Here is a 21,979-nt window from a genome sequence, read left to right as displayed (position 1 = left end):
AAACTATGGGGTTAGGATCACCGTAATTACGCGATATGTTCATGCGTGCATGTGTTGAAATAGATAAGAGTGTTTGGCCTAGCAAAACCAAGAACTACAGACTTCGCTAAGGCCGATCCGATTCACATTCTTGTCCAGAATATCATCCCTGTAGCGCAACCTGACATCATGTTCACTGCAAAACACGCAGATCGGTTCATTCAGCTATGCTGAACCAAAATCAGTTGAACCCCTCTACAGTGAACATGATCAACCAAATTCTTAATTCATACTTCACTCATCGGCAGGGCCCTCTGTAAAGACTAGGCAGTACCTCGTATCGGAAGAGTAGTGGAGACCAGTACGCAAGTGTCCCCCTGATTCATGTCAATCCTAAGGTTGGCGTCGTTGCGTCTTTGGGTTGCGAATGTATGCCCTCCACTTCGAGCAATAACATTGACGCCATTTGGTTTGGTCAGACCATTTCCGAGTGCGGTAGCAATCTTGAAGTAACCATTAGGAACTGGTCTTCCAGATGTGTGGGTGAATGCTGTCGACCACCTGCATAGCGCTGATGCAAACACAGGATATTGACTCAGTTCCATCCTGATAACATTCTGGCTGACGACGTAATCGTTTACAAAGTCACGTTGCGCGGAGTGAGTTTCAAGCATGCCTATTAATCAGTCTAATTCGTTAAACGACGTCTTTGGCTGTGAAGGTGCATGAGTGCATTCAGTTGTTGGAGGCCCTAGTAGCAACAACAGTTACTGCTATTTTTAAGCACTCGTCCAGATTGTGCCCCTACCGACATGGTGGGATGTTTATTTCACATGAACTGAAGGTCTATGCATTTGCCAGTCATTGCCTATCGGGATGATTCAGTCTTGCATGATCTTTGTTATCTCATGAACAATGTTTCAGCAATGTTTGCTTAGTACATCATAAACTATGAAAGCATATTACAAAAAGTGCCAAGAAAGTTCAATCCTTTTGCCTGCACTGTTGAACAGCATTCTTGACGCGTGGCAGTGACGTGCTGATCGTCATGTTTGCCGTCAGTTCAGAGATATCGAACGTCCAATGTAACTAAACCTGTCACTGAAAAATGTACACTTAAAGTCAGTGGGTTTAAAAGGCAAAAAGTAATGACAATTACGTCAATGGTTCAGTGGAAGTTGGCGGTTTTAGACACAGATCGAGCTTGAATTGTTTCAGAAGACAATGAACTCATGTCTAAACGCGACTTTAGAAAATGTTCAGTTGTCAAAGATAGTGACGTTAGTGCACATGATTTAACAGCATATCTCTTATGCAAGTTTCTTGAGAATTTGGAAGGAAACGAAACAAATATACATTGTAGTTCAACCATTTGTTTCTCACCATGTGTCCTACTGAAACATGTATATCTACTGGACAAAATAAGTTAGGGGTAGTGGTATTTTTATGATTGTTATTTCACGAGTGTGTCAATGAATATATAGATCATTATTCATATTTTCAAAATGTACATATATCCATAAGTACATTTGTCCAGTTTACAAACTAACAGATGCATTTCGAAAAATGTCAAAGGAGAGATCTATGTTATGAACGCCTTACCTATTTTATGCTTCAGTGGTCTTATATATCTCCTCTAACTGAGAAGGGGATTTTACCTTTTTGTAGTAGTACTGAAATCATCTAACCTGAAAATATTCATACGGTCTTTTATTAATTAATCAAAAAGCGTTTTTCTTGCTCTTCAACACTCAAAGGTTAGACATGTTCATTTTTCAGCTTTTGTACACGTAACATTTTGTTCCTTTGGCTCAGGTTTGACATTTTATTCTTCAGACATTTTGAAATCTTTATATTAACTGTGAACTCTTAGATTTATCTATTCTAATACAGTGGGTATAACAATGGTTTGAAAGTAGTTTAATGGCCAGGCGTTTTTTCTCCAACTTACGTTATATAATCATGTAAAAGAAAGTCCATAACTCTTTGTTTGAAAATAGCGAGAAACAAATGCTGATCACCTACGTAACCGATACCAAATCAATACAAATGCTCGACGCGTGGACTCCCAATTGTTTGGGTTTGGGGGTTGTTCTATCACAGGATTTCCAGCATTGAATAACAATGACATGAATATATGTGTTAATGCTCTAAGTCAATACTAGCCAGTATGTATTTTATATTGTAGGTACATTACAAAGGGAATCTGCCACACTCCCCGCATTAGGTAAACTATGAGAGGATTTAGAATGAATTTACGTGGTTCATCGTTTACAGTTATACTTTCAACTTCAGTAAAAACACATTGTAGATTAATATTGGAAGACGCTTCGTGTCAAATATTTCAAAAGAATGTGGAGGTGAAATGTCAAATTAAGTGAGTGAGTGATTGGGCGGACTGGCTGGCGAGCGAGTGAGTGAGGAAGGAAGCGAGAGAGCGAGCGGTCCAAAAGCAAGTCTGAATCAGACAATCCAGTGATTGTGCCCCCGACAATCAAATGGAATGATCGCAATTTTACCCAGGGACCAGTTCCACAACCTTCACATGCCGTCGGTATGAATCTTGAAAACGTCGTCTTCGATATTTCACGAGCGCTTCAATTAAGTGCTACAAACTACACGCGCCATACAATGTACTGCCACACTGAAATATTTAGAATACATTTGGATTATTCTTTCGAATGAGTTTCCGAAGCCTTTGATGAAGAATCCCTAACTGAAATGCTCAGTTAAGACAGTCAACGCGATGTTGGACTTTCATTTATATCACGGTGGTAAACTCTAAGAGAAAGTACATTGTGCCGTTAAGCCAGGAACATTATCAGCAAATGCTACTGGAACTGACAATCACAGACCTCAGGCTTGCCAGTGGGAACATAATCTTGTACATCAAATTTTGGGGCAACCTGATCATAACACCTGCCGAGGTGTCGATAGACTAACGGGACTTATAAAATTTCGTAACGTTCAAAACAAGAGACTGAACATTCCAGTCAAAAACGCATGAGCATGTTTGGATCATATATTTTAATCTGCCACTTTAAAGCTAACTAGTTAAATATATCAAAACATTTTAAATTAGTTTTTCCTATTCAATCGCCGGCGGGCATCAGCTTTCAAATCGGTTCACAGCTGAATCACAGTATTATGTCTGGTGTTGCTAACGTCACAAGTGTTCCGGGCTCACCCTGCTATGGTGCCCAATGTCTTTACAGTGGCAATGCATCGTTTAAAGTGATGCCTGTTGACACCCATCTACTGCCAGTCTGCCACATGAAGTAAGTAATTACACAAATGTTACGAGTCTGATGCATGACAAAATCATATTACAGGAGTATTTAAAAATTAATGTTGATATTATTAGACTCAGTATTTTTTTTGAATTTATTTGGGGCACAACGATGAAGTTTTATTCACCAGCCCATAGTATATGTAATTCTTTAAACCAGTATAACAAGACAAAGGAAATTCGTATATGTAGTCATAAATCTTCATTTCCTCATTTCATGTACCTAAGAAAAGAATGTAATTTACTTACATACGCACACATACACAGACAAACAGGCACATGCACGAATGCGCAAACACACACATCGTGTACGTGTTCCTTATACAATTGTGTTGAAATCGATACCGCAGTTGTAATATTGAAATGACCCTTCAATCGTTGTCGTGGTGCTTTGTATAAGATTTAGAATCTTTCGGTCTACACACACTTAAAACGGCCAGTCCCTTTGCCGCAGAAAACGCAGCAACCCCAAACATAACAACGGAAAGTATCACGGTTCACCACCTATCAGTACCTATCACTTTATAACATTATCTGTTGCCAGCCTGTACCCAGTACCATTGTGCCATGCAGAGCATGTGTGATGTTATTTTGCCTCCTTCAACTACGACATAGATACATCTTCGTGTGAGCTGAACCACGAAACATCTACTACAACACCAGGAATGGTCGTCAACGCACCCGGATGGATTAACGCCAATGCGAAAAGTTTTCCATAGGTATTGACGGGGTTGATGAGTAAGTGAGTGGGCCTCGACCCAGTTGTGACATCTACATACACAAGAGAGTGTGTGACTTGTTATATAAATACGTTTCAGTATCTGAGACCAGTGAGTCAGTTAATTATTTTCAGGAGTGTACTGAGAAATTATTTGAAATGTTAGTCCTGCACTTTGATAACGCCCTTTATGAAACTATCTGGCATAGAGTGAGTGTGTGAATGGGTGAGTAAGTGAATATGGTTTACCGCCTCCTTCAGCAATATCCCAGCAAAATCATGACGGGGGACACACTAAATGGGCATCACACATTGTACTAACATGGGGGACAGAACCCGGGTCTTTTGCATGACGAACGAACGTTTTAGCCACCTTCAAGCAAGAAGTATTCATTCACATGGGTGCCAGAAGTTGACTTCACATTTAACGAGCGAACGCTTTAACTACTTGGCTTCCCCACCGCCCCTTTTTATCAAGAGCATTATACGCAAATTGCAACGTGAATGTTTTCTCCAGAATGAAGAATTATGTACCTATGAGCGGGACGATAGGAACATAATTCAAAACTACACAATCAATTCATCTGTTGTAGTTACCTTCACTCCCAGTGACGTGTCTGGGTAGGACTGGTCATCAGGAACTAGGCTGGTCGCAGGAAAACAAAAACAAACATTTTATAGGACTGTTACAAAATGGTTTCTTCTGTGAACTTCGTGGAACTGCCTTGTATGACAATGCAACACTGAAACTGATTACATAGTGGAAGATAGTGAGTGACATCGGCAATACAGTATGGTTCAAAATTATTGAGAATAGCTAAAGCATTTCATATTATTAAACGAGAACAAATCAGATAAAATTGAATGTATTGTGAAAGTAAACTGACCTTTTCATGTTGTGTAGGTAAAAATTTAATATTTTATCAAGTCTCCTTGAGCTTCACGGCACAGTCTAAGACGGGTAGGCATACTTCCTATCAGAGAGGTTAGTGTCTCGTGAGTTATGCTATCCCAGTATCGTACCACTTCTCTCTTCATGTCTTCAATTTTTGTCAACCCCTTTTGATTCACACATTCCTTCATCATCCCCCAAATGTTCTCAATGGGATTTAAGTCAGGACTATATGCAGGAAATGGTAATGCAGTCACATTTTTCTGCTGAAACCACTGCTTGGCATGTTTTGCGGTGTGTTTAGGATCATTATCTTGCTGCAAAATCCAGTCATTTCCATAAAACACATGTGCACTTGGAAGGAGAAAATTATCTAATATGTTAGTGTAGCGTTGACTTGTCAGATTTCCCTCAAACACACACAGCGGGGTCGTTCCTAATAAGGATATCCCTCCACATACATGAAACTTTGGGCTGTATTTAGGTCGTCGATACAACGGTGCTGACGCAGACTTTGTCCATATTTTCACATTATTGGGATATACCCATATTGAGCTTTCATCAGTAAAAATCACATTTTCCCAGTCAAAGTTTTCATGTGCCAAACACCACTCAACACGCCTGTCTTTATGTTCTTGTTTCATGAGAGGAGAAGGAATTCCAGTCTTTTTCTCCCATCCAAGATCAATCAAATTTCTTCTAACTGTAGATTTTGATACAACTGTTGATCCCCTTTCTATCATTTCATACCTGATGTTGGAGATGCTTGCTCTTTGCTTTTTAGACGCTAAAATTCCCAGCCGGGCGCGATCTGAGAAGTCCAATTTTCTGGGTCTCCCTGCTCCTTTCTGGTGCCCAAAATTCTTTCCCTCTTTAAAATTCTTCCTAATCCTATACACAGTAGAAACAGGAGTTCCTGTTCTCTCTGCCAATGTATTTACATCATCAATTCCTTGATTACACAACTCAAAAATCAACCTTCTTTTATCTTCAGCAGACATTGTTGACAGTGCTGAGGAAAATGACGTCTGCTACAAATTCAGGGGAGGTAACTCTAATTGTACTATACTCAGTAGGCCAAGATGAGTTACCTCCCTTATACCATTACTTAGTTTTAAGTATCAGTGAATCAGTTGAGGTGTTAGGATAGCTCAAAGTAAGAAGAAAAATTCTCAATAATTATGAACCAGACTATATATTCAGCGATGTCGTGACGAGACGAATTTGATTAATATCCATATTGAAGTCAATGACCTTTTAAATGTAAAACTTCTCATCGAAGGATAATTTTTAGATTATCACAGCTCTTAATTTGAAACTAGTATACTATCATAAAAATAACTCCTTAGAGACTACAGTACAGTGCTAAATAAGGGGTATAGATCACCATCAAATGAATGTTGATCACTATACCAGGGACTGTGGGGAGATAAAGTGCTACCTGCATGGCTCCTTGCTGGATTTACAGAACAATGATCCGCATTCACTTGTGTCACATGTATCCTGCTTTGAATGCTGTAACGTATTCATAAAGACAGCACAATAGCTTACAGATTATCGGACACGTGCGGTTTATGAAATCTGGTGGCTGGCTGGATCTTGGCGGATTATAGTCATTCTGGTGGAGGCTGGGGCAAGATCAAAACGCCACACCCAAAACGTCCTGTCGGCCATCAGATTACCCGTCCCAGAAACAGAATCATCGTTGATGTTACCTTTTCCTCCTGCAAGGCCTTTTCGCATATACCAGTGGCAGAGGCACCGAGAAGTATAAATGGTGAGGGTACGAGTACACCCCCTACAAAATCATCAATAACTTTAACACAGCCACCACCCCATCCACCCGCCACGCACACACACACACACACGCACACACACACACACACACACACACCACACCACACCACACCACACCACACCACACCACACCACACCACACCACAACACAACACACACCACACCACACCACACCACACCACACCAAGACCAATCCAAGACAAATGTTTTACAAATTGGTAATGAACTTTTAGACAGTAGATAAAGTTTGTAATTTTTTTATAATAATATGCATGCTATCGATCAATTGGTCTTCCTTCGGAAAAAATGTAAATGTCTCGAATGGATGAAGAGAAAACAAGCTGATCTGTTTTCAGTGGAAGAGTTTGTCCTTCAGCATACCAGGACGAACATTGTCACAGGCATAAGAAAAGGGTATCTGTTTTCATTATTTCACGTTGGAATGAAAATGACAAATGGGAAACCTAATAGGGAAACTATTGACGTTTGCATCAGTCTAAACCTTACTGGTCGGACGACTTGCATTCAAGATGAAACAGTGTTTCCTCAAGAGGGAAGATTTTATTACATTTCACAAGAAGCATTCAGCGGTGCGTGCACGGATAACCGAGTTTACGAGTGAAAAAAGTCTTTGATAAGCATTCAGTTAATGATAGAAAACCATTCAGTGTTATTCCTATGAAACCTACAGATGATAGCTGGAATATAGTGGCGTTCACATCCTTTGAGTGAGTGAATATTGTTTTACGCCGCCTAACAATATTCCAGCAGTGGTACAGCGGGGAACACCAGAAATGGGAATCTTCGGCTTGACTAGCAAACACTTTAATCACTAGCCAACCCCTACTGCCTCGTCACTTCTGAAACACTTGCTGCACTTGCATTTATAACGCTAATGATAGTAGCACCAGCGAAGATCCGGGTTAGAAGTGGTCTTCTGCAACCCATGCTTGTCGTTAGAGGCGACTAACGGGGTCGAGCCTTCTTCGTTGATCCATGTCATGGGTTCCCAGTTGCACGGGTCGACGCTCATGCTGTTGATCACTGGATTGTCTGACATAGACTCGATGTTTACACACCTCCGCCATATAGCAGGAGTACTGCTGAGTGCGGCGTAAAACAATACATAAACAATATAAGTTGTTCACTGGTGACGAGGGCGGCATGGGTTGATGTACCGTGCATGTTTGTTTATGTTCCTGAGCCCGAAGGACGAGGGGAACATAAACAAACAACACGAGGGTTCAGTGACCAGTGAACAATGTATTTATCTTACGGAACACCTCAATGCTAATTCTGAACTGTTTGAAGCATCGGTATCGGATCGCACAGCCAACCTGTTTGAATCAAACGATTCGAATCCTGCTTCTTGCTCTTTTTCTTACGTTTTGTCTTAGTAAGCTTGAGTTGGTATGATTCCAACATTCGAACGTTTTGTCAAAATTTATTCATTAAAATGAGAGGCAAATCTTCGTGGCCAGCACTACATTTTGCAGACGATACAAGGAAAGCAGATTTAGAGTTATCTCCCTTTCATCGATTTGCACTCGCAAAACATCGGATATTTCCGTGCATCATGCGTGATTAAATGTTGTTCGAGATAGAAAAACTACCACAAAAGTACAGAATGAGTTGTCATTGGCACAGGGATATGTGTGAGATAAACAAAGATGTGATAACGTTTGATGAATTACGTACAGAGCATGTGCAAGTAGTTACGCTTGAGCTGTACGTGCTTATCAGTAGTGTACAGCGTCACCCTGGCGGGATTTTCAAGATGGCGGCACTTCCGGTCACGTGACCCCATGGTGACGTCATTCGATTTTCTAGGATGACGTCGTCAGTTGGTGTGTACGGGGTGTGACGTGGTCCTTAGCAACGGGGGTATTGCTAAGCAACGGTGGTTTGTGCCCGATCTCGCGTGATCTCGCGTGATCTCGCGAGAGGAAGCGTGTTTCAAGATGGCGGCGGCGTCAGACGGACGGCACGGCACGGCACGGGACGAGGGAGGGAAGGGGGGAGGGGGAAGGGAGGGAAGGGGAAGAGGACGACGGCAGCTCATGAAGAAAGCTGGTTCGGGTGTTAAAAAGCATGTACGTCGAGTTTTCCTTTGGGGAGCGTTTGGGGTGGCCCTGAAAAGGTGCCTCAAAGTCAACATTGGCAGACGAGTTTGAGTCCTCGGAAAACATATTTGCCGACACAAATGTCATCGTGGATGGATTGGGTTCCTTTGGGGACACCCTCACCACAATAGAGGCATACATAAAACTTGGCTGTGGGGACGAGATCGAATCGGTCGGATGGATGGGCTTTCAGGCAGGTAGGGCACATGATGAATTGCCATCGGTCTGCTAATTATTGTAATGTCGCCATTTCCGCGTTTGCTGTTTTCTGGGGTGCAGTGCCTGTTCTCGCGGTGGTTGTTGTTGGTGGTCGCGCTGTCGTGCCAGCTCCCGTCGTCCCATCGTCGTCGTCATCGTCGTCTTCAATCTTGATGATGGGTTCTAGTTGTGGTGAGGGTGTGGTGGTGGTGGTGGTGGTGGTGGTGGTGGGAATGGGAATGAGGGGCGTTTCCCCTTTTTTCTCTTCTTCTTCTTCCTTCTTCATGTGGAGGAGGGTCGGGCTGCACCGGAGACATTGTTTTCGTCCACAGTTTCTTCGGTAAGGTGTTGGTCGGGCCATTTTCACTTTTCGTGTCACACACGGAGTCGGCGATATGTGAGGGTGATGGCAACGTTTATATATCCTCGACGACGTCACATCGATGACGTCGTCCTTGCGCGGGAGGTCGTGACGTCATCATGGCGCGTGAGGTCGTGACGTTGTCATGGCGCGTGAGGTTGTGACGTCATGATCTTGAGGTGTTGTCCTGTGATTGGCTGAGTTCTGCTATATAGGATGAGGAGGAGGACGGGAGCGGACAACCATGGAAGAAAACTGGGATTTAGAGTTGATTTCGTTGGAACCATCCTCGCCACCACCACCACCATCACTGCCTGCATGGCAATGCACCCAGGGCCATGGGTGTTTACCTGTGTACGCCAACGGGACCAATGCCTATAATGGCATTCTACTGCGTGTACTGTGGTACGGGACTCAAAGACACTTACATGCTACCCATGGAAGCAAGTGTCCCGTCAAGAAAACCAAGCTAGGCATTCCCCCATGTCAATGCACGATGCCGCCCCTGTGGTCGTTGTGATCACCACAACGATAAAAAAAACGGTCCTTTTCAGGACCACCCACATCTCACTAAAGAATGCTTTCATACCATCATAACAAGACATGTGTTTTGGGTTTTTTTCAACGTTTTATTTTCCCTGCTAACAAGAACCATGGTGACAAAAGAGTCAGGATTAGGGACGTCCCTGATCTTTTGTTTACAAACGGTATGAACTCGAACATGAAGAGAACATCATAACATCAGAACGATAAGGTTGTGCCCTTTGACAGGGCTGCGGATTCTGGACGTCGTTGTTGTTGTTGTCTGGCAGGCGTCTGAGTTGAAACCAGCGTTTCACACGTTCTTCATTGCCGAGGGTAGCATATGGATCAAACTGTTCCATCACGTCGTCGAAAGTCCATCCGTGGGCACGATGAGCCAGGACACACAAACAATACATTCCACATGAGGCAGTGAACCAGGGTTGAACTGATTGAACATTCCACCGCTGTGTGAGCCATCCACTGTAGGTGATGATATTCCGAAAGTCAAAGCCATAACTGTCAATGTAGTCAAAGACACCCGGTGCTGGATGATACACGCACACCCAGGAGATGACTGGGGTCCGTGTTGACGATGTAGGTTTTAGGATAAGGTCCGTGTCGTTCACTTAGCACGGTGATGGCAAAGTGAGCTCGGGCAAAGGTCCCTTGGTAAAGGGGTCGCAGCAGGGGGTCCTGCTGGACATAGGCATTCACATGTTTGGTCATCAATCCATCCATCCTTAGACCATCAGATCGTTGCGGAACCAATCAATTTCCAGTACGCTTTCGTATTCCTCGTAGCAGACGAGTGTGACCGGACGAGGTAAGGGTTCTGCAAACTGGAGTTCGAGTCCCAACTTTCCCGTGTCTTGGGTAGTTATGACCTTCGTCTGCTCACAGATCTGCCGTCAAATCCACCACCCACTGTGTGAATCCGTTCCTGAACTAGTCTAGGGTGAGGTTGCAGGGATGTTCTTGCCACAGATGTCCCGTGTTGCAAAACAGGTTCATGTACAACTGTTTGAGCGAACCACTGTTGTTCTGAAAGTCACTTTTGATTTCTGTGCCATGCACTTACTGGCCTTTGAGTTTCAGTTTGAGACTGGTCACGTTGTTGTGCTTGAAATGGAAGGGGTTCATTTCCTTGCTGCTGGCAAAAGCATCGTTGTCCACCAGTCCCAACACCACTCGTTTGGGCAGTTGTCCTCCCACCAGTTGATCTTTGTGGAAATCGCGCCCTCCTCCTGGAATGTCATGAGCCGTGACTTGGACTCGGGTCAAAGGATATTTGGCCATGACTCCTGGTGACATGTGTTTCATGTGCTGTTCCCTGATGGCAGGATCGATGTTGACTCGGCTTTGGTCAGTTCAAATCGACATTCCACATCTCCAGCACTCTTCAAGTAGAAATCACTCGGGCTCCAAATCAGTTCTAGTTTCATGGGGACACCATCCACCAGATACCGGTCTTGGAGAAACAGGTCACAGTGGAGACGGCCTGTCAGTTCCACTTCTCGTGTGGGTAGAATGACCCGCCGTCGTGCGACGAGTCCTGCATTGACATTCTGAGCGACGGCATTGAAGTCATCCATTTTCCCAGCTTCATTGGTGTACCATCCTGGGCACTGGAGATGCGTCCCTTTGGCTGCCTTCCCATAACTCACTAACGTTTCCAAATAGGCTCGGTAGGGATAGGTTCCCATGGAGGGGGTGATTTCCAACTGGTTGTGTCCCACTTGCACACGCACTTCTCGAAAGAGGGAATGCATCATGTTGTTCATCCCCACGACGCGTCGGTCATCCCCATCATGAGTGGCATCCGTGCCATCGGTATTCTTGATTTTGAGGCAGATGCGGAGGTAACACTGATTCAAATCGATGTTAGCAATGTTAAACTGGGGGGGGACCCACCACCGAAGGGAGTGCAAGAGGACTGTATCGAATCCACTGACCCTCTTGAACTGACGTCAACACGGGGGAACCGAAAAGAGATCCAACTGCGACTTGGCACATTCACAAGCATCCTGACGCATTATCTTGGCAGGTCTGCCCAACAGGTCTGCCCAACAGGTACGTCCAACAGGTCTTGACAGGTTCGTGTCTGGTGTTGAACTGACACTTTTCCATGGGAATGATCCTTTTATGTCAAGTCCAATGACAAAGTTCAATGACACAAAGTTCCATGACGACTCAAAACAAAGCTTGACGTTTTTGTTGTTTCTTCTTCTTCTTCCCACCGTCTTCAGAATGGAGAGGGCTGAATGGCCCAAGCTTCCCAAGATGTTTCCGAGACCTCTCCCTCGTTGATGAATGCGACCTTGGTATGTGTCTAAACCTCGTCCTTGTTGTTGTTGCTGGCCACCCAAGCCGGTGCTGCACCGGTGTTGGATACACTGATGCCCTGCCATGTCAGTACGTGCCCAGACAACGGGGACGGAAAAGGGGTATCACGATGGTCTTCCCACTCTGGAATGGCACGGGACGTCCTATGTCGTCCATTACATAGATTTAAATGGCATCAGTGGTTCCCTGGCGCAATCCCATGTAGCGTACATGCTGGGGAGTTTTCATCACGACGCTGTCTTCCATCATCTGACGAGATACGTGAACATGCATCAGTAAGGGAGCCATTTGATCTTCCACCACATCCGAGTAGATGTACACTATATCAAAGCCAGCCAGATGGTCGGCTTCCTGTTCCCCTACAACAAGAGGACGTACACTCACTTGGACAGGGTAAGTGTAGACTTGACTTATTTCCTCTGCTTCGTCGATCATGGGGAGCTGCATAAATCCAAGCATGCATACCAAGGAAGCAGGCAACACCAGTTGAGTGATGTAGGCAGACCTGATGGCATCGTGGTCCGGTTGGGTGGCTGTTTTGCAGGAAGAGCCCAAGATGACCCTGCCTTTCGGTGTGGGAGCATAAAAGTTGACGTGCGTTGGGCCGCGCATTTCAAATTGGAGTTCTTCTTTGGGGTAGTTTACAGTGACGGTGTAACGACCTCTGGCATCCGTCTGGTACACATTAGCTGTATGCTTTTCCAACAATGGTGCACAGACACGCACGCTGAAGCACCGAGCGGAATACATGCCTTCTGGAATGATCACCTTTACGCTGACGGCTCGGATGATTTCTCTTCGATCATGGTCACATCCAGTGCTCCTGAACTGTAAATCCTGGTCAAGCGTTCGAAGTTCATGTGAAGCACAAACCAGTTGAAGGGGTACGACACTCAGGGATCCATGAATCGAAGCTGGCCGGGTAGCCCGACCACCTCACCAACACTTCTTCCTTCTTTTGACGCCGCTGCCGTTTCAGGACCTGATTGACTTTGTACACGTCATCTGTTTTCTGAATGGGTTGTAATTCATCGGGTTAAATGTGCCTTGGAGCACTTCTCCGTGATCATCTGTCACTCGGTAGACAGCAGGAACACGTCCTTTCACGACGCAATCCACGGTGAACAGTTCGGTGGTGCAGTTGGGAAGATACCCTTTGTCAAAGGTCCCTTTGGTCTTGTTCAAGCGAACACGGGTCCCAGGTAACAAGAGAGAACGCTGGTGTTGACGGTGCTTCTGCTGACATTGCTTCTGCCGTTGCTTCTGGCGTTGTTGTTCCATGTGATCCAACATCCGAATTTTGTCGTAAGGGTTGTTGGGATGCACATCCACGGGTCGTTGTCCGATCGTACGATGAAGCCGATGATTGTAGGCATGCATCAGCTGTGGTAAAGCCTTGAGGTAGTGACGTGTTCCATGTTGGGTGAAATAATGCCACCTACGGTTTTTCAACGTTCTTTGAAAACGTTCCACCTTTGTCGGGCTGTAAAATGGAGGGCACACATCCTTCAGCTTGTTTCAGGATTTGTTGAAAGGCTTCGATCAACGTGGTGCCGGTCTTGGACTTCATGGGTTGCCACAAACCACGCCACCCTCCGCCACGGATGTTTGGGATCGTAATAGGTATGGTGAAGCCATCGTGCCCAGGCAGGTGACAAAGAGGAGGAGGAGGAGGAGGAGGAGGATGACTTGCTGCTGCTGTTGTTGTTGTTTCTCTTTGGACGTCTCATGCTAACACTGCTGTTGATGTCACCATCTGCTCACTTTTATGATTAAAAGTGAATCCATTGATGAACTCGGTTCAGAGGGGAAGAGGGAGTCTCAGCCTTGAGCGGCGTTGCAGCTACTTTCTTCTTCTTTTTCTTCTTGGATTCCACGTTAGATTGGGGTGGTGTCAAAAACAAGGAGGTCCCTTCTGCCTGGCGTTTCACGGGTGTGGGAGGCGCGTGCTGTTGCTGTTGCTGCGTGGCCCCTTTCGTTTTCATCATCCAGGACCAACGGAGAGGGTTGCCAATCAGTTCATGAGGGACATTGCTGGAAGCGAGATACTGAGCCAGAACGTTCCAACCCCATGGAGTATCTGCTTTGGTCCGTTGTCGCACCAGATCATTGATAAGATCCACCATGTGAGTCCCAGGCATGGGTTCCCCTTCCACCACGAATTGGCCATTTTCTTTCCAACCCAACTCAGGATGGGCTTGAATCCGTGCCATCAGCTGTTTGGCCTTGCCTTGTAGCGTTTTAGGAATCGTTTGCAGCACTTCATTCAGAATGAGGTCGGAGGAGGAGGACGATTGCTCTGAAACAGAAGAATCAAAGAACATCATGAGTCAGTGACTCTGGAACCGGCTTCGCGCTCTCCATGCTTAGGATGACCCTAAGACTTCTAGGCGACCTCTACACAGGCAAGAGTGTGACTCGGTAAGTAAACCGGGTAGCAGCTAAGATGGGGGGAGTCCCTCCTTTCCCAATGGGTGTTGTTCCTTCCTCTCTGGTGGTGTTGGCAGGGATTCCGTTCAATGGTTGTGTGTTGCTAGTGCGTCGTGCTCTTGTTGCTGCTGTTGCTGCTGTTGCTGCTGTTGCTGCTTTGTCTTGAAACGCCAACATCTGTTGCAACAAGGTGTTATACTGCTGCTCTCTGTCCCTGAAGGGAATCGTGTCATCACGAACGAGGGTATCCATATCGTGAAGCGTGTGTAACCGTTTCTGTTCCAACAGGTTAGACTTGAGCAAATGACGTTGTCGTTTTTTGTCTTGCAGACTTTGCCATACCTCTTCTGGGACCATCACCATCTTCCGTGCATGCTTCATCATGGTGCAGAGGCAACTAACCCCAATCCGAGAGGATCCCTGTATTTATGATCGCCCCAACAGACGAGGCACCAAAGGACCCACCACTGATGCTAAGGCAGACAAGAGACCCAATCCCCTGCCTTTCTGTTGTAGCAGTATGCATTTCTCAGCCACAGACACTTTCTTTTTCATCAACGTATGCATGAGTGGTCCATGCTTTTGTAAACGATGTCGTTGCTGTGCTGTCATGGGAATGTTACCTCCATACAAATTCACCACACATTCGCAGATGGCTTGAATCAGTTCAGACGGAGCATGTTTCAAATGGCTGGTGTTGCTGTAGGGCTACACACATGACAGAGCGCTTCTTTGTGACGTTTCAAACGGGCTAACATGATGTTCCTGCTGCTACTGCTGCTACCATGGAACTGACGAGGATAAGGATGGGATACCTCTATTTTAGCGTTGGTGGAGGAAGTGGGGGTAATGCTGTTGTCTTCTTGTTCTTCTGGCTTCGCAACACCATGCGGGTCAAGGCTGCCCCTGGGGCTGTTTTCTCGTTGCCCTTCTTGGTCTGTTTCCTGGAGTGACGCCCCTGAGGTTTCCTTTGAGGTTTCGTTTGAGGTTTCCTTTGAGGTTTCCTTTGAGGTTTCCTTTGGCGACGAGTTGGGTGTAACTCAGACGTTCATCCACAGACAGGCGTGGATTGGTAATCTTGGTTACGAGCAGGTTTAAACAAGCCTGTGGCAACAACAGCACGTTTTCGTCTGTCTCCCATGGCAGGTCAGGGTCGACTGAAGGGAAGAGCAGGCCAGAAGGTAGGAGCAGGCCAGGAATAAGGAGCCAAAGTGGCATCCTCGTAAGCTTCTCGAAGGAAAGCCGTCTCTCCTGGAAAGATTTGTTGAGCCAAGTGATCCATTTGAGAGTCATCCCTCGGGTTTTTAAACAACACCAGGTAGTGGGCATTTAAACTAATGGTGCGATGATGAGGCGACGAGGCAAAGAGGTTTTGTGTCAGGCACAACATGGACGTGTTGCGATGATTACTTTTCTTGGTACACCATCGCAACACTTCTGCCTCTTCCTCTTTGCTATGGTCGCCCAGCAAATCATCAATGATCAACCAGTGGGGTGCAGGCACTGGTGGTAGCATCGGTAGTAGATCATACAAGTCTTGAAGATCAGAAGGCAACTCAACGTGGGGTGTTGCGTCGGGGCTAGCAGGAGAGGAGACTTAAGACTTGCCGGGGCTAACATCAGCAGTTTGCTGATAGTTGTTCCACAGGTCATCAGTAGTCATCTGTTTCTTGACACTCTGTTGGTCTGCTGCCTTGGTGGTGGTGGTGATGGTAGGGGCTTCCTCCTCCTTCTTCTTTAAGATCGTGGTAGGGGTACCCTTGGGAGGGGTACCCTTGACAGAGACACTCTTGGGAGAGGTGCCCTTGCGAGAGGTACTCTTGGACACCTTCTTAGGGGATGCCTTGACGGGAACCTTCTCCTCCTCCGCCTTCTTCTGTTTCTTTTGTTTTGGAGGAGCCGTGGCAGGGGTGTCCTTAGGAGGAGCCAGTGTCTTCTTGGTGGGTGTTTTCTTCTTCTTGCTGACCACCACCACTTCCTTCCTCCTCATCGTGACAGGGGTCGTCGTCTTGGAAGGTGGTGGTGGTGGTATCACCACTCATTTAGGAGGGACGGCCTTGGGTGTCTTGACTTCTGTCTCTTTGGAGGATTCCGACTTACGAACGGTATAAGTGACACAGATGAGGGACTCATTGATGATGAGTACGTCCTTCACATGATAATGTTCATCCTGGAGAAAAGCAAAGTACCTCGAAGGGGATTTGATGTATTCAGCCCTCATGATGTGGTCCATGTTGGAAGAAGAAGAAGAAGGGAGCAGTGGACAATCTGTAGCGCCTGTAACATGGAATGGGAAAAAAAAAATTAAAATCAACGTTTTGGCAATTGCATTGTGCACGCATGATGCCCTTGGGCCTACAAATGCTCTGTGCGGTCACGTACTTTGTTGAGTTAAGTAAGTGAAAAACATACTTACTGTGCTGGCGTGGAGATGTTGACATGCTGACTGAACTGGTACAAATGAAGGTGTCTCGATGGATCCTGAGTTTTTATAGCCCACAGCTGCACGTGCTGTGAAGTCACGCATTGACGTCACGAGCCTGTGACTGCTTCTGCACCGCCTCTTGCACCGCTTCTCTGAACTGTTCTAAGAAGTGTCTTTCTTCCAGGTACGTGGCGATCACAAACAACAACGTGAACAACATGACGATGATGATGATGAATGACAAGTCTCACACACAAACTCTTCTTTATATACACACATGCGATGATGTCATGACCTTGGATGACGTCACTCGGGCGTCTCTGTCAGTTGTCTGTGAGTGGAGCCTCTGTGGGAGCCTTTCTCTGGGAGTCTCTCTGGGAGTCTCTACTAACAACAGTCTCATGGCTTCTGTCTCGCCACATTCCTTCAAAGCTTTGCAAAAGAGGGTGTAAGCTTGGGGTCCTCGCCGGGGGAGGACATCTAATAAAGCTCTGATCCGATTGTAGGAGGTTTGTCGTACCTCCATGAAGATGGTAAGGAGTTTAAACTCCACCAATTTGTCGACCACGGCTCCGACATCTTTGATGGCTACTACGAGACTGAAGCGATTTTTTGCTTTTTTTGGCTTGGGGGTGCAACAGACTTAAACCAAGAGATGCGTGTTCTCTCTGACGACTAAAGTCTGAATGAGTTGAGTTGGGGAGGTCTTTATGACACGTGACTTTATGACACGTGACAACAGGGTTTGACCAATGAGGTGCTAGGGCGGTGTGCGACCATGGACTCCACCAGGTCTGTGCCTAACATAAACGGGTGACCATGGACTTCACCACGTCTAACCCTGAAGACAAATGACACTACACACACACATGAATATCAATACATAACATGGTGTTATATTACTCTTGATAAACAAACAAACCATATATACAGTATTAGCAGTTTTCTTGTTCATGAATGATCAGGAACAACAGTCACCACCTTGAGTCCACAGGAATAGTCACTCGCCCTTATAGCCATGACGCAGTGTTTCCACGGGCATGCCTTCGGAATCGTAAATCATGTGTTGCTTGGTGTACACCATGCGGTACACTTTGCTGTCCATATCAAAATAGAGGACGCGTCGATCCAAGGGTTTCAGGTAGGAGTAGAGTTTGAGACGGGCTTGTGCTGTCACCCAGGCAGCAATGACATCATTGTGAGCAGGATGTGGGTTGTGAAATTCTGGTTGATGTTCGTAGGTGACGCGTATGAGGTCCTCATTGACAACATGGATGTCCTTCACTAGGCACCGTTCGTCTCGGAGAAGGGCAAAGTACCTCTCCGGGGAACTGATGTACTCTGCCTTGTCAAACCTGACACGTTGACCAAACGTTGACCCCAGTGGTTGTTCAGGCAAGCTTTAGCTAGGGCCCACAGCTCTGGGTTTTTGCAGATGTGAGCGTGATCCAAGGTGACGCCCTCTTTTCGCTGAATCTCTCTGATGTAGGCGTCTGGGTCTGTACAGCCTTCAGGGTATCCGCTGGCCTCTTGCTTGATCTTGAAGAAATTGTTCACATACTTGGCAAACAATCCTCCCTCTTGCGTGTCAGGGTCGTACTTGGTGAGACTGTCTTAGTGCCAAGCCTCAAAGATATGAAGCACTTGATAACCGCAGTCTCGAACGGCATACTGAAGCTCCTTGCTGACGTAGGTACCCACCCATGCTCGGTCTTCTTCACCGTGGGGACAGGAACCAACAAACTCTTGTTCAGAACAAGTACGACACAGAGGAAATAACAACTTTCCCTGGACGCGGTAAGGAAGAACAGGATGGTAGAGGTCGGTGGGTGGCAAGACCCGGCACTGGATGAGACCGTGTAGCTCAAACAAGTCAGACACGGGAGGGTGATCCTTGATCGTGGGATGTGCCACGGGGTAAGTACCATATTTGCAGATGTAAGGGTACAGCAAACACACATCCACGTATTTGATGTCTTCCTCTTCCTTGGCTTCATAGTACAATTTGGTAGCGTTGGTGCGCCCTCCAAAGAAAGCGTCCGTGGAATCCAGGAATCCAGGAATGCTCTCAGATCTGCGTTGTCTTTTTGTTCTTTCCGAAAATCGCATTCCCACTGGGTCACCACATGATTGATGCTGTCAGGATCATAGGTGGACACGGGAGGATAAGGACCCACATAGCCTTCATGAGCTTCGGTGTTGAAAAAGTGAGGGAAGTACCCTTTCTTGAGTTCCGCCAATCCAAACGTTTTTGGAAACTGCTTGAGAGCCATTGTGAGATAATTGAGGGAATCCTTGAAGACGAGGTGCTCCACATTCATTTGTAAGATGAGATTCCCCCGTTGGACGATCTGGGGTGCTTTCATGAGATGACGATGAAAGTATTGCTGGAGCAGGTGCCCATCGTACCCTCGGTAGTTGTGTGCAATGACGATGACGTCATCATCGTCAATGGCAACGTTTTCTTCTTCTTCGTCATCGTATTCATTTTGTTCCACATCATCTGGGGAGGGTGTTTTGGAGCGTTTCTTGGGTGGGCGGTTTGTTGATGATGGTGCCTTCCGTTTCTTTGTGGTTTTCTTTTCCGCCAGACTGAGCAGCCAGTCGCCCATGTGCTTCAAGGTGGTCGTCCCTCGAAACACTTTCATGCGGCTAGGTCCTTCTCCTTCTTTGCGGCATGGACTTTTCGCAAAGGTCACTTGAGGCCTCGGAAATACCTTTACCGCATCCCAGATGGACGACACACAAGTTGGGAACATGTGCACCTTGATCTTGTGTACATTCAAAGTCATAAAAGATAAACTGACACTGTTGCTGTTGTTCATCTTCATCGCTGTTTTCACCATCTTCTTCTTCTTCTTCATCGTGTTTGGTTGATTCGATGACGGGCATGTAGCACTGATGGTTTGGTTCCAAGGGCTCTTTACAGATTTTGCAATCACGATTCGTGCCACACTTGTCTTGGGCCATCCCCTGGATTTTTCTCACGTTCACTCTGGCATAGCAGTGACGACAAGTGTGAATGGTGGAGCAAGTGCTGGGATGCTTGGCATGACGTTGAAAACAGTATTGGTTCCGAAACCATCCATTGAAGGCAGGAGAGCCCTTCGTTGTCCACGTCGCCACAGAATCCAGGACATTGACACCAGGAACAACAAAATTCCCGAGTGCAGCGATGATTTTGTGGGTGATGGTATCCTTGGTCACAGGTTTCGCAGTAATAGACACCACCTGTGAAAGCTGGCATGGACGTGATGACGTCATAATGTTGGTGGTGGTGATACAAGTGTAGGATCTTGGTCGGTTGTGGCACCTCGCTCTTATTCAGGAGACGATTCATGGTATCCTGTGAGTAGATTTTGACTTGATAATAAGGAGCCAAAGGTTGACTAAACGTCTCCCACGTGGCATGCTCTGTACACGGCCCTTCGGGGATCTTCAGTTGTCGAAATAAGGCCTTGGCTGCTTTCAGTTGAACTGGGCTCCGATGGTCGCATAGACGCTTCCATTCTTTGGTCCATTCCTTCGTCACGGGATCCGGTTTGTGGACATGGTGGCTGGCCACCACGATGGCACAAGCAAAACAGAGTGGATCGTTTTCATTCTTGATTTGAATGATGCATTGTTTCTTTTCTAGGAAAGTGTTTAAACCAACAATGTGTCTGGGTCGCCCGTATCCCTCGCCCATACGTTCAGGATCGTCAACGTGGAGCAAGAAAATGTCCATGCTGTCATCGATGTTCAACTCACGGCTGCTTTGTTGAACTTTTCTACTTGAGCCATAATGTCCTGTCCCTTGAGCTCGTCCATGCAACGTAACGGGATTCGGATGTCGGAATCCAGGGCGGGGCGTTCTAAACTTAACCCAACCCAATCACCATCATGGCCGTTCACGCGGTCTCTCAGCTCTAACAAAACGGCGTCGAGCTGTTCTCGGAGAACGACCGATAAATCTTCGGGTTGGAGACACTGTAGCCAAGCTGCGTTGAACTGGAGCTTGAACCGGTGGGTGGCTGTCTGGAACTTCTTGAGCATTCTTTTGGGTGCCGATTCCAACTGGAAGGGCGCGGGCTCCTCTTCCTGTTTTTCTGCTTCAAGTTCATCGCTGTTCGTGGTCGTTGACGGCATGATGAGAACTGACAAGATCCACGCGGAGCCAGCTTTATATAGACAGTTTATGACGTCACCCTATGACGTCACCGTAGGCTGAGCAGTGTGAGCCAGTGTTGGCAGTGTTGGCCTGTGTCAGTCAGTGTCAGTCATCCATGAGTTCGTGGAGTGCACCATGAGTTCGTGGAGTGCACCATGAGTTGGTAGAGTGCACCAGGAGTTGGCAGAGTGCACCAGGAGTTGGAGGAGTGATTTTGTTTCCGAGGGGCAGGCCCATGACGTCACACACCCCTATGACGTCGCGTCACACGAGGGCAGTGACGCCGATTGGCGGTTCGCACCAGCGTGACGTCATCGACTCTATATAAACTCGAGGTTTTCCAGCTTTTCTCATCAGTTGCTGACTGAAGCTTGAAGCATGCAGACGTCTCCCGCCGTCGCTGCCACCGCCTCCTCTGTGTCCTTTCGTTGCCGCCTGTGCGAAACAGATGACCACAGTTATCTGCACTGCCCCATGGTGACCTGTACCGAGTGTGGTGTTCAAGGGCATCGCCATTACATATGCCCAAAGAAGACCAACAACGGCAGTACCAACAAGCACGATAACGACACGTGTTATAACTGTGGTAAAAACGAAGGTCATCGCAGTTACAACTGTCCACATCCCTTCCGTCACTGTGGCAATGAAGAGCACAAGAGCATGAACTGCCCTAACAAGACCTCGAAACGTTCGGCTCCCACCAACCAGTCCAGTGAACCGCCGAAGAAAGTGAGTAAACAGTCGAATAC

This window comes from Haliotis asinina, chromosome 8, assembly GCF_037392515.1.
Source record: "Haliotis asinina isolate JCU_RB_2024 chromosome 8, JCU_Hal_asi_v2, whole genome shotgun sequence".
NCBI classification, from domain to species: domain Eukaryota; kingdom Metazoa; phylum Mollusca; class Gastropoda; order Lepetellida; family Haliotidae; genus Haliotis; species Haliotis asinina.
Note: the sequence above shows the minus strand (reverse complement) of the source record.